Consider the following 11,590-nt stretch of genomic DNA (forward strand, 5'->3'; position numbering starts at 1 on the left):
AAGAGCGTGTGTGCCAAGCGAACATCATGTCAGAAGTGAAACTTCATTGGTAAGATTCAAAGATATCAAAATCGTCGCCTTACTCCATGACGTGACTTTGAAATTTTACTCACAACGCGCCTAAAAAATAACTTTTTTGAAAAAATAATTTTACAAAAGGTTTTTTTATAAACTAAGTATTAAAAAATAAAAAAGCAACATCTTAATCTCACCACGGATGCAACACGACCCTTTGACATCGACTAACGTATTTAAATTCATAGTCTTATGAAGTTAGCGGGGTGGGGGGAGGGGGGGTGGCGGGTTCGAAGCGTGACTGTACACTTTTTGGCTTCGGTTAAGCCGGATCGCCACTGAGTGCTCAGGGAAACGGAGGTAAGTTCAATTTTCGTGTTTTTGGCTGATTGATTTTAAGATTTTTTTTATTCAGTTATTTTATATACTTACAATATAATATAGCTACATATCATTATTATTCAAAATTTGGTTACTACAAATCCGATTAATAATGTACTTAAATATTTATTTATTTATTTCTTGCGATATATTATTATGATCTACCTTTTATTCCAATGATCTATTATTATCATATTAGCAAATAGTAATCAATCAATTAACGATATAGCTTCTATAGAATTTTAAATTATTCTGAATCAATTGTTTTATTAACAGTTTCTTTACAGCATTTTTAGTTTACTAATTACTTACAAGATATTAAAATAAATACAAACTTTTTTAGTTAATAAAACTAAACTGTTTCTAACCAAAAAAAAATACATTTACAAAAACTTAAAATTTCAGCTTACAGCCGTTTCCCTGAGCCCCTTTCTTAGGAGTTAAAATGTTATAGTTCGTGCTATAGCATAAATTAAACACTCTCGCAAGAAACCCGCGCACATAATCGCAATTTTGTTTAAGATTAACGAAATATTACCGCCATTAATATTCATACGGCGGTCGCAAAAATTGAGTCGACTTTCGATTTGAATATCGGGTTAATTAATGTTTTGAGAAAATTTAGTTATGGCCGTTTTACGCGGGGACGTTCTGATGTTTCGTTTATTATTTACTATATTACATAATAATTATGTATTGAGTATTGACTGTCGTGTAGTGATTAGTATAACAAGGAGTGTGGGTTCGACGCTTGCTAGAGGTAAATTTGTTTGGTGGACCAAAACTTGAAATTGATTATTGCAAGGATTTGAAAATGAATCTAGTAAATAATAATTAATTATCTTGGTTGACATACACTTTTCAATCTTTTAAGAAATTCCAGGGCATTGCAATTTCAACTTAGTCTTAATAAGATAAGAAATGTCCAAATTTTAATACGTTACTATTATGAAGGCTTCAAAAAAGTCAAGGAGTGTTCCCATTTTATGTTCTAATTTAATATTTTTAAATTAAAATAATATTTTTACAAGACAGTATTATCCTACTCTTTTCAGGTGGTATCCGAATAAAAAATAGATAAAATTTAATAGAAAACATAAAACACTCCATACATAAAAAAACATTATATCATTTTCACACCTCACACCGCTCTTCAAAACTTACCTACTATCAAAATGTCAGACATCCTAAAGAATATTAAAGTCAATTTCGTTCCCAAACAAAACCGGAAAAGGTCGTATTCCGGATATATTTTCCACTTGGTTAGCTGATTTCACGCGCAATTGATTTTAAGGCACTCAAATGCCGGCGTCGAACCCGCGACCCCTCGGACAACGCCGATAGTTTATCGGCGTTGCCATTTCGAAAGAGCGATTTGATAATGTTAACAGCTTTGGGCGGTTGGATTGTACAGGGTGTTTTTTAAAGTAAGGTCAAAGGTTTTTTATTATTTGGAATAGCTCAATATAACGGATATTAAACTCTATTATATATTTTAGAACCGTGAATCTGTTATATGGGTGATTATACAAAAATGGGGTAACTTTTGAGGATATTTTGTTTACTATATTTTTTATATCAGATTGTTACAAATTAGGGTGTATATGATAGCTAATCTAATGAATATATTGTTCCAAATCGGGCCAGCCAGTTTTTTAAGTAGATTGTGAGATATTTTAAATTTTCTGAAATTGGCCTCCAGGGGACTGACGAGGCTAACATGGTACTGATAAAAAACACAATTTTGTAATATTCTTAAAGAAATTGAATGAAAATTACTACAAATCTCTCAGTTTTAATAATGGCACATGTCTTTTAAGTATTAAAATCACTTAGTTACGTTTAAAAATGATAATTAATAATATGTGATACTGGGAAAAAACAATGTCTCAAGTTTCAAAACAGCCTTCTGACATTTAACGCTACGTGAATATTCTTACTCTCTTACTTAACTTTTTCTACTTTGACTTAGTTTTACTTGATATTTCAAGTAATTCACAAACAATAGAAACAAAAAAACGGCCAAGTGCGAGTTGGAGTCCTAAAAAACCTATTTTTTATTATGTTTGTAACTAAAAATTTACACTTTTAGCAATTTTTCCTTATCTGTGTTATAAAGACGTTGCTATTTACCAAGTAGAAGTAAACTATATAGCAGTTTATAGTAGACTGTATACACTGCAAGCATTCTGTGTGTTTTTTTATTCCCTTGCGAATATTTAATTTTGCGGAAATTTGCAGTATTAACGGATGTAGGTATCTTTTGATTGCGTTGCGTTATAAGTTTGATTTTTTTACAGCCCCAAGGGTTCTTAATCTTGAGTATCCAATATAAATTTCAGATTGATACCTCCACGCGTTCCAAAAAAAAACGTCTTAACAGACAAACGGACAACAAAGTGATCCTATAAGGGTTCTGTTTTTTCCTTTTGAGGTTCGGAGCCCTAAAAATCTACCAATATTTATGTTAAAAGTACTAATTATAGTAAAATTAAAAACCAAAGTCTCGAATGAAAGTCTCATCTGAGTTTTCATAAGAGCCCCTTGACATTTTTATAATGTTATTAAGTATATTAATTAACTTTTATGTTATTTTGAGGTAATTTTACTTCACAGTAATATACGTATACGTATTTATCTGATAAATATAAAAAGCTATGCCCTGAAAGCATCAAAATCAATAATTAAAATAAAATAAGATCTTTTTTAATAAAATTATTAGTAGTTTGTTTCAATAGCTCTTTTCTTTACTACTCTTTCTTCAATGTTTCTTCCCTAGTCAAATTCAGGTTCTTTTAGCGTAGCGCATGATGTTTTAAACTGAAATATAAAATAGAAATGCTTATACCAATAGCAATCAAGATAAAAGTTCTCAAAAACGACAGAATCATCAGTACTATGGGGTCGCGTCAGTCCTCTGGCACGATATCTGACAAAGGACTGATGCCAGCGGATTGATGAAAAGGGACTTAATATGAGGTTATAATCACAAATTATGTTTTTTTGCCTAATTTCTAATATCAACAAACTATATTTTTACAAATCATAGTTAACCATTTATAAATGAAAATAAAAATCGGATTAATAATAAAATAACGACTCACCATAGGACTGAAATGTTGACTGGCGCAGCAAGATTTTAGAGGACAAACACAACCCTAGCGCTGGTACAGTTATGACGGCCGTCAAAATATGCGGTGCACAAGTAACTTCATTACCAACATTAATACTTAGACAGGGATTTGACCTCGACTTGGTGATATTTAGCGAGAATTTCGAATTTAAAAAACACACAACGGACTGACTAGTGAAAACGATGACAAAGTTTAATTTTATTTTTTAAATAAAATGGAAAACATTGCGTTATGAAATTTGTAGTATATAATACTATGTACATCAAAGATTGTAGTGTTTTTGTAAGTTTTCTTAAATCGATGATAATGTTTAAACGATAGTCACTTGATTGTTGGTTTTCGGAGTTGTGACATGCCAAAGTACTGACATTTGAGGTATTAATTTATTTTTTTTATTCATTTGTATTTTAAATAAAGAAGTGAAATTGAGTGACCAAATAAAGGACGCTTCATTGTTTTAAAATAGATTGTTATTTGAATAAAATATAATAAGACTTTGTTTAAATTGGCTGATGACATCGAGTTACCCCATTTTTGTATAATCACCCATATATCGTTTCTATCCTCCACGAATGAACAAAAAACCAATAATTTATTTTCTTGGTTTTTTGTTTATTATTATCAATAATTACATATCTGCTTATGTTTAAATAATAAATAAATAAATATTTCAGGACAATTTTCACACATGGCACGATCTAATCCCATCCTAAGCTTTCGCTTGTGTTATGGAAACCAGATGGCTGATAAACATACATATAAATTTTTAAATAAATACTTATATAGATAATTTACACTCAGACAGAGAGCAAACATCTATGTTCATCACACAAATATTTGCCCTGGGTGGGAATCGAACCCACGACCTCTGGCTTGGAATTCAGGGCCACTACCAACCAAGCCAACCGGTCAGTTAGTAAAATGTATACAATATACATACTAGATAAATAAAAACATAGAATAATAGAAAAACTTTAAACCTAAAACGTGTACAGGAATTCCGAATTTACAATTATTTAGTAGTACATACATTAATAAAAAGCATGCTAATTATTAATTATACTATAAGGACAATGCATCTAGAAAAGGTGTTCTAAACTTCTTAAACTTAAACACGTATACATCTTATACAATCAAAGGGCTTTATTCAGTTTCCTTTCCTACAAAATGTTTCCCAATAACACCCTGTATAAACTACAAATCGGTAGTTCTACAGCATGTTTTATACCGAGGGTCCGGTTTACGAGCATCCTGTAATTGGAAGCGACCCTGTATGTGGCAATTATACAGACATACAGAACAACTGACGATTGATATAGCTATGTTAACTTTCTTCGACCTTTTGGGTCTGGTTAGATTCAAGAGATCAGGGTTTAAGCTGAAATAATGGTTAAAAGCATAAAAAGGCTGTATCATATGAAATATATATATTCATAATTAATCCTTATTAAATATACCTATAAATGCAAAAGTGTGTCTGTTTGTTTTTCTTTCTTTCACGTCGTAATGGAGCACATCTATGTCCCGGGTGGGAATCGAACCCACGACCTCTGGCTTGGAAGGCAGGGCCACTACCAACCTAGCCAACCGATCAGTCAACACTAATCAAATAAACATCATTTTTCTGAATTTCATCTGAGACACGGGCAAATTGCAGGCGGAAAGCTTGTTTCAAATAAAGAGTATTTATTTGAATATATAATTAATAAAAACAATAACGTTTTTATGTCGAGCAAACAACTACAGACAATTTCACAGAATTCATATTTAAAGTAATAATAATTTGGGCATTATCTCGAATTGAAACAGTCATTTGTTACTGTAATTATGGTATAAAAAAACCCAAAAACATTCACCTTAGATACAGACCCGGACTTGATTATTTATTTTACAATTTATTAGAATAGTTTGATTTTATTCACGTAAAATCTATCTAGAAGTTCTAATGCGCGAACAATGTAATATTTTAAAATCAACCATGTTTATTTGACGATAAAATATACATTTAAGCCCTTGAATTATTCTAGTCATCTTAATCTTTACGCTCTAAGATCTAAAAACTGAAAAAAATATAGACTGTACTTTAGACTGAATTCTACAACCTATAATTTTCTTAATAGTTTCTACTTCAATTATCACGTGCAATCAACACCTAGCCATGTCCACTAAACAAGTTTATTCCCACAAAAATCCGCGAATTCATTAGTGCAAATATAAATACAAAATGGAAGCGCACCGTCACGTCGGCTCTCGTATCTCATGAGAAAAAACCGCGCGCGAGGACAACTTCCTGGCCATAAATTCATTAGTCACCTGGGATTTTTTATATCGTAAACTATACAACTTTTAGACAGGGCTTTTCAGTTTTTAATCCGAAAATAGCTGTAAATAACTAAAGAATTATTGATATGCAAAAATAAATATACACTGAAGATAATAATAATTAGTTCGTTTGACGAAATTGTAGATCATTGTGGTCATTAAATAAGTTCAGTTCAACGAAAAAACTAAATGTATTTAGCTGATTGGGCTGATTTTTCAAACCTTGGTTAATACTTATTCGTTGAATAACGTATAATTAACTACCATTTCAAAAATGTATTCTTTGGCCATATTTGACCGTTTACGGGTGACATTTTAATATTATCGTGTAATACTTTATTTGGAGATAAGTTTTAACCTTCAACCTTAAGATTTCATCTTCTAGTGTTATTAAGCCGATTACCGAAAACTATAAATTTATCTGAAGTTCAATTAAAAATATTCTTTATAAGTAGTATTTTACGGCATGTTGTGAATAATAAAACAAACTAACAATAATTATTTTGAACATACATAGCTTTTAGCGTTCTATAAAATAAACGCCCCGTCTATTCTTCATAACTCTACTTGCATCTAGACCAACAAAGGCTATATCATAATTTATTTATCCTGATGACCCGAGTACGTCCCTGTGTATAAATATATTAAAAATACGTTTAAAAAAGTAACACGGACACAATATGGCGCTATCTCTGCTTTATGTCTTTTTTGGGTGGTAATTAAAAATATTATAGGTATTTATTGCAATGGAGGACCATTTTGCGTGTTTGTTTCTACTGCTAATCGTTTTGTTTACATTAATTAAGCATATTTTAGGAGTGCTCCGTAACTTAATTGCTGATATAAATTTTCCTTTGGGTTTATGAAGGGAGCTGAAATATTTTTTTGAATGTCTTGGGTTGAGTCTAGTTGAGAAGGAAGAAAAACGTTTATTGGCAAAAACAATTGGTTATTTTTTGTCCATTGAAGACATACAAATTCAACTTAATTATTGTGTAATGTTTTTCCGTACTTAAAATATGAATGTTATCAAAGATCTCATCAGCTGATTATGATTTTAACTAATATGTAAATAATTTTAGCAAATTTTATCGAGATGTATTAATTTTTCAAATGGTAAATTTTTCCATTACAATGTTAAGTACAATTTCAATATTCCATCATACAGCTTGTTATATTCCATTGTAAACTTAGTTACTACGATTTATGTTACTGATGTTTTGTTTCTATTAATAACTCCGAAACTATTCTCACTTTTGGATCTCCTTCCCCCTGATGTTCCCCGTCCTACTAATTTTAAATGTTTATTGTGTTTGGTTCCCTCCTCATTTGTTAACGTTTTATCCAAATTTATCCACCTCAATAATCTTAAATTTTAATGCTTTGCTTTTGTATATGTCCTGTTTGGTTATCCAGGTAAGACTGATCCAACATTTGAACTGCTCAATCTCTTCCGTGATTTTTCCTCAGCACAGAGCATCAAGTTACTACATTATAACCGTAGTACAGTGCCACAAACTTATCTGACCCGGTGGCAAAAACTGGAACTACGTGCCGCCATTTTGAAATGTCACATTTTCACAGACTTTTCATGGGCGTATTCAGAAAGAAAGCTTGAAACTTATAAGCGCTTATCGGCGCTTATAAGCGCTGGTAACCCGCGCAGGAAAATATATGAACATGCGCTTATAAGCGCTGATAGGCGCCGACAAGTTTGTTGAAACTTGTTGAAACTTGTCGGCGCCTATCAGCGCTTATAAGCGCATGTTCATATATTTTCCTGCGCGGGTTACCAGCGCTTATAAGCGCCGATAAGCGCTTATAAGCGCTTATAAGTTTCAAGCTTTCTTTCTGAATACGCCCTTATACGGAATATTTTGTTTATATAAAAGAAAGTGACATCAGTGACACTGTCACCGGGTCAGATAAGTTTGTGGCACTATAATTGAAATAAACGATCAATTTTGATCTGTGCACACATAACACTTGACATTGGCAGAATCCGTCCTCTATGGGATTGGGAAGGCCATAAACAAAAAAGAAGAAGAAGAAGAAGAAACTATTTATCTATCTTCACATATATCTTGTATAATTAATTGAAGCTGAAAATAGAACGATAGATCGCATGCAGAGTGGATTGAAGGCGTCAGGCTTTGATTACAGCCGACGGCTATTGCACCCGACCGTACGTATATATTATATCGACGTGTTAGTTTTGATTGTTGATTATTATTTTATGTATATTATTAAAAACAGTTACATTTATTTCATTTCTTAATTTATCTGCACGTAATCCTTAGAAGGACTGCTCTGATTGTTGAAGGAAAATATCGTGAGGATCCCAGCGTGCAAACATACAGTTCAACTTCATCTGCTTATCCTCTTTAGGCCAACGTGGTGGAGTGTTTATCATCCTTGGAGCTGGCTTTTTGCAAATTAATAATCTATAAATTTAATTGCGTTTTTTTCAAATACACATTTGTACTTGTGCGAAGTTTTATAACACCAGTCAATGACAGATAATGCCGTGAAAATTAAAAACTTCTGTAGTCAATTTTAAAAACATGGTATTACAAATATTTGCTCCTTATAAAGAATCTAACTTTTTCCAGTTTATCAAAGTCAAAATCTACTTCTACTACTTGTACATGATACTTTTACCAAAAAATCAAGTATCAAATCGGTTCGATCGCAGTACACGGCGTGCAGACTCCTGACCCAAATGTTGTGATAGTTCCCAATAACAGCTTGGAGCGGTCAATTATCGCTGTTGTTAATTAATAACCTGCCTTGCTACCAGCTTCACAGTTTTGATACTTATTGTGTGATTTTGATTGGGAAATTACTTCATTTAAAGTTTTGGTGTAAAATAACAGACTAAAAATTATAAGGTAAGAATTTGATCTCAAATGTACCTAGTAGAAATGACAAGTCGGCTTCAAGGTAGAATTGTATTGTCATTTATATTTTCGTTATCATCTGAGGGTTTTTAAAGAAAAATAGCCTGATAAATCTTATTATTCAGGTCACCTCACCTTGTGGTTAGTGTTTTTTTGTTATTTGTTATGGCGACTTACGCAAGTATGGTGTCTTAGAAGATGATTACATACATTCAAAAGATCGAGCTAGCAGATTTTATAAAATCCTGTACTATATAATTTTATATGACGTCATTATTTTCGTCTACACGACATTCGGCCCAAACAAAGAATAATCTACGACATAAATAAAAATTTAAGTCAGGTAACCCTTGCTTAACGTGTTTAAAAATATAACTCAATAGGGCCTTAAAAACAAACAAAAACGTAGGGGAAACGCACACAATTTTATTATCATTATTTGCATATTAAAATAATTATAATGATGCGTAGGGTTACGGACACGATTTCAAAGGCAGAGGAAGATTTTTTTCACCTATTATTTGCATATTCAGTACTTGATTAAGGCGTTATGTGATTATCTTCTAACCTTTATTTATGTTTATTAACGACTAGCGGTCCGCCCCGGCTTCGCCCGTGGTACATATTTCGCAATAAAAGGTAGCCTATGTTCTTTCTCAGGGTCTAAAGATTATCTGTGCCAAATTTCATCAAAATCGGTCCAGTAGTTTATGCGTGAAAACCATACATACATACATACAAACCTTTCCTCTTTATAATATTAGTATAGAAATGGGTTTGCAAAGTTTGATTTTCGTTTTGAAATCAAAAAATACCAATACACATGAAAAACTTAACAATTATGTTTTCTTTCTATGAATTTTCTAAACAAAAAGGGATATACTATATCTTCCCATACATGATGATGAACCCAGAATGTAGTTTCAACGATAGGCTAATTTATTTAATTAGTATCTTTGATGGAAACCGCCTCATGATATTCAAAACTCATTTGAACTAAAGATTTACAAAATTAAAGTTTTACTTACAGTTATAATATTACCTACATTACATAAAAATAAATTGGTAGGTAAAACCTAGAGAGAAATTTATTTTGTAAAAATCCGGTAACTTAAAAGTTAAAATTTTACGGGTTACGAACATTAATATAATACAAAGAATCTGGTATAGGACCAAAGGGCTAGAAAGGACGAAATAAATTACATTTAAATATAAATTAATGGGATCATCACTATGTGAAAAACTCCGTATCCGTTTATTTAAATATTCTTTGATATTTTAATATATTTTCAAATGTGGACGTCCGTATCTCATAATAATATGCGAATATTACATCTATAGCATGTTTATAAAGTATTAAGCTGAGCAAACATACTTTCAAAGTAGTTTTTTTTTTCATTTTTTTTTTTATTTTATTCGCATTAAATATTAATAATAATTTAGGGGTACTTTTCTATGACTATATATTTTTTACATAACTAGGTACTTCATAATAATAATACTTGGCTATTTTAATAAACGTCTCAAAATATCAAAGTTGTGATCAAAGTACAAAGCATGCAATTAAATATTATATTGGTAGAGACACTACATATTATTTCATTATTCATATAATATAATATTATTTGCAACGAACAACTGTAAAGCTGTTTTCTCTAGATAAACTTTCTTTTTTTAGGGTTCCGTAGCCAAAATGGCAAAAACGGAACCCTTATAGTTTCGTCATGTCCGTCTGTCCGTCTGTCCGTCTGTCCGTCTGTCACAGCCGATTTACTCGGAAACTATAAGTACTACAGTGATGAAATTTGATGGGAATATGTGTTGTATGAACCGCTACAAAAATATGACACTAAATAGTAAAAAAAAGAATTGGGGGTGGGGCCCCCCATACATGTAACTGAGGGATGAAATTTTTTTTTTCGATGTACATACCCGTGTGGGGTATCAATGGAAAGGTCTTTTAAAATGATATAAAGTTTTCTAAAAAACATTTTTCTTAAAGTGAACGGTTTTTGAGATATCAGCTCTCAAAGTCGTAAAAAGTATGTCCCCCCCCCTCTATTTTTATAACTACGGGGTATAAAATTCTAAAAAAAATAGAGGTGATGCATGCTAATTAACTCTTTCAACGATTTTTGGTTTGATCAAAGTATCTCTTATAGTTTTTGAGATAGGTTGATTTAACTGTAATTTATTATATTTGCTGCTACGGAACCCTTTGTGCGCGAGCCCGACTCGCACTTGGCCGGTTTTATTTTATACTTAGATAGGTGGACGTTTGACCCCAGTCCCACCTGATGGAAAGTGGTGACGAGATCTAAGGTGGTAAGTCACGCCCGCCTAGAAAGTGCCTGTTAATTCGTCTCTTAAAAACTCCCATGTTATACTTCTCTGGAAAGATGGACTAATGGATAAACTACTTTAAGAAATGGTTATAAATCAGATTTAGTATCTAATATGGCGATTCATAAGCACTTCTAAATGCTACTTGAATCTTGAACATTGTCTCAAACAGAAGCATACATTATCGATCTCCACAGCTCTATATTATCCATAAAAAGAGGAAAAAAGCCTTCAAAACAACACATCCGTCGATAAACAGGCCCTGGGGTGGCATTGTTGCAATTTATTCGCACTTTATCATATCCCACTATTATATACAGTAAAATATATCATATTTTACCCTTTCTACGATTGACTGGGGGCCTATTTGATTTGTTCCGTGTTTTTCTTTTGAATCGAGATTTCGCTGGGTTGCTTATATTGATGTTTTGTTTATCCGACTTCAAAAAGTTAGGTTATGTTAGTGTAGGAGTGTTAGTGATAATTTTGATGTTT

The sequence above is a fragment of the Colias philodice genome, chromosome 21, assembly GCF_061535455.1.
Source record: "Colias philodice isolate Cphi_HAF_F1 chromosome 21, ilColPhil1 Martin Lab GWU primary, whole genome shotgun sequence".
In the NCBI taxonomy this organism is placed as follows: Eukaryota; Metazoa; Arthropoda; class Insecta; order Lepidoptera; family Pieridae; genus Colias; species Colias philodice.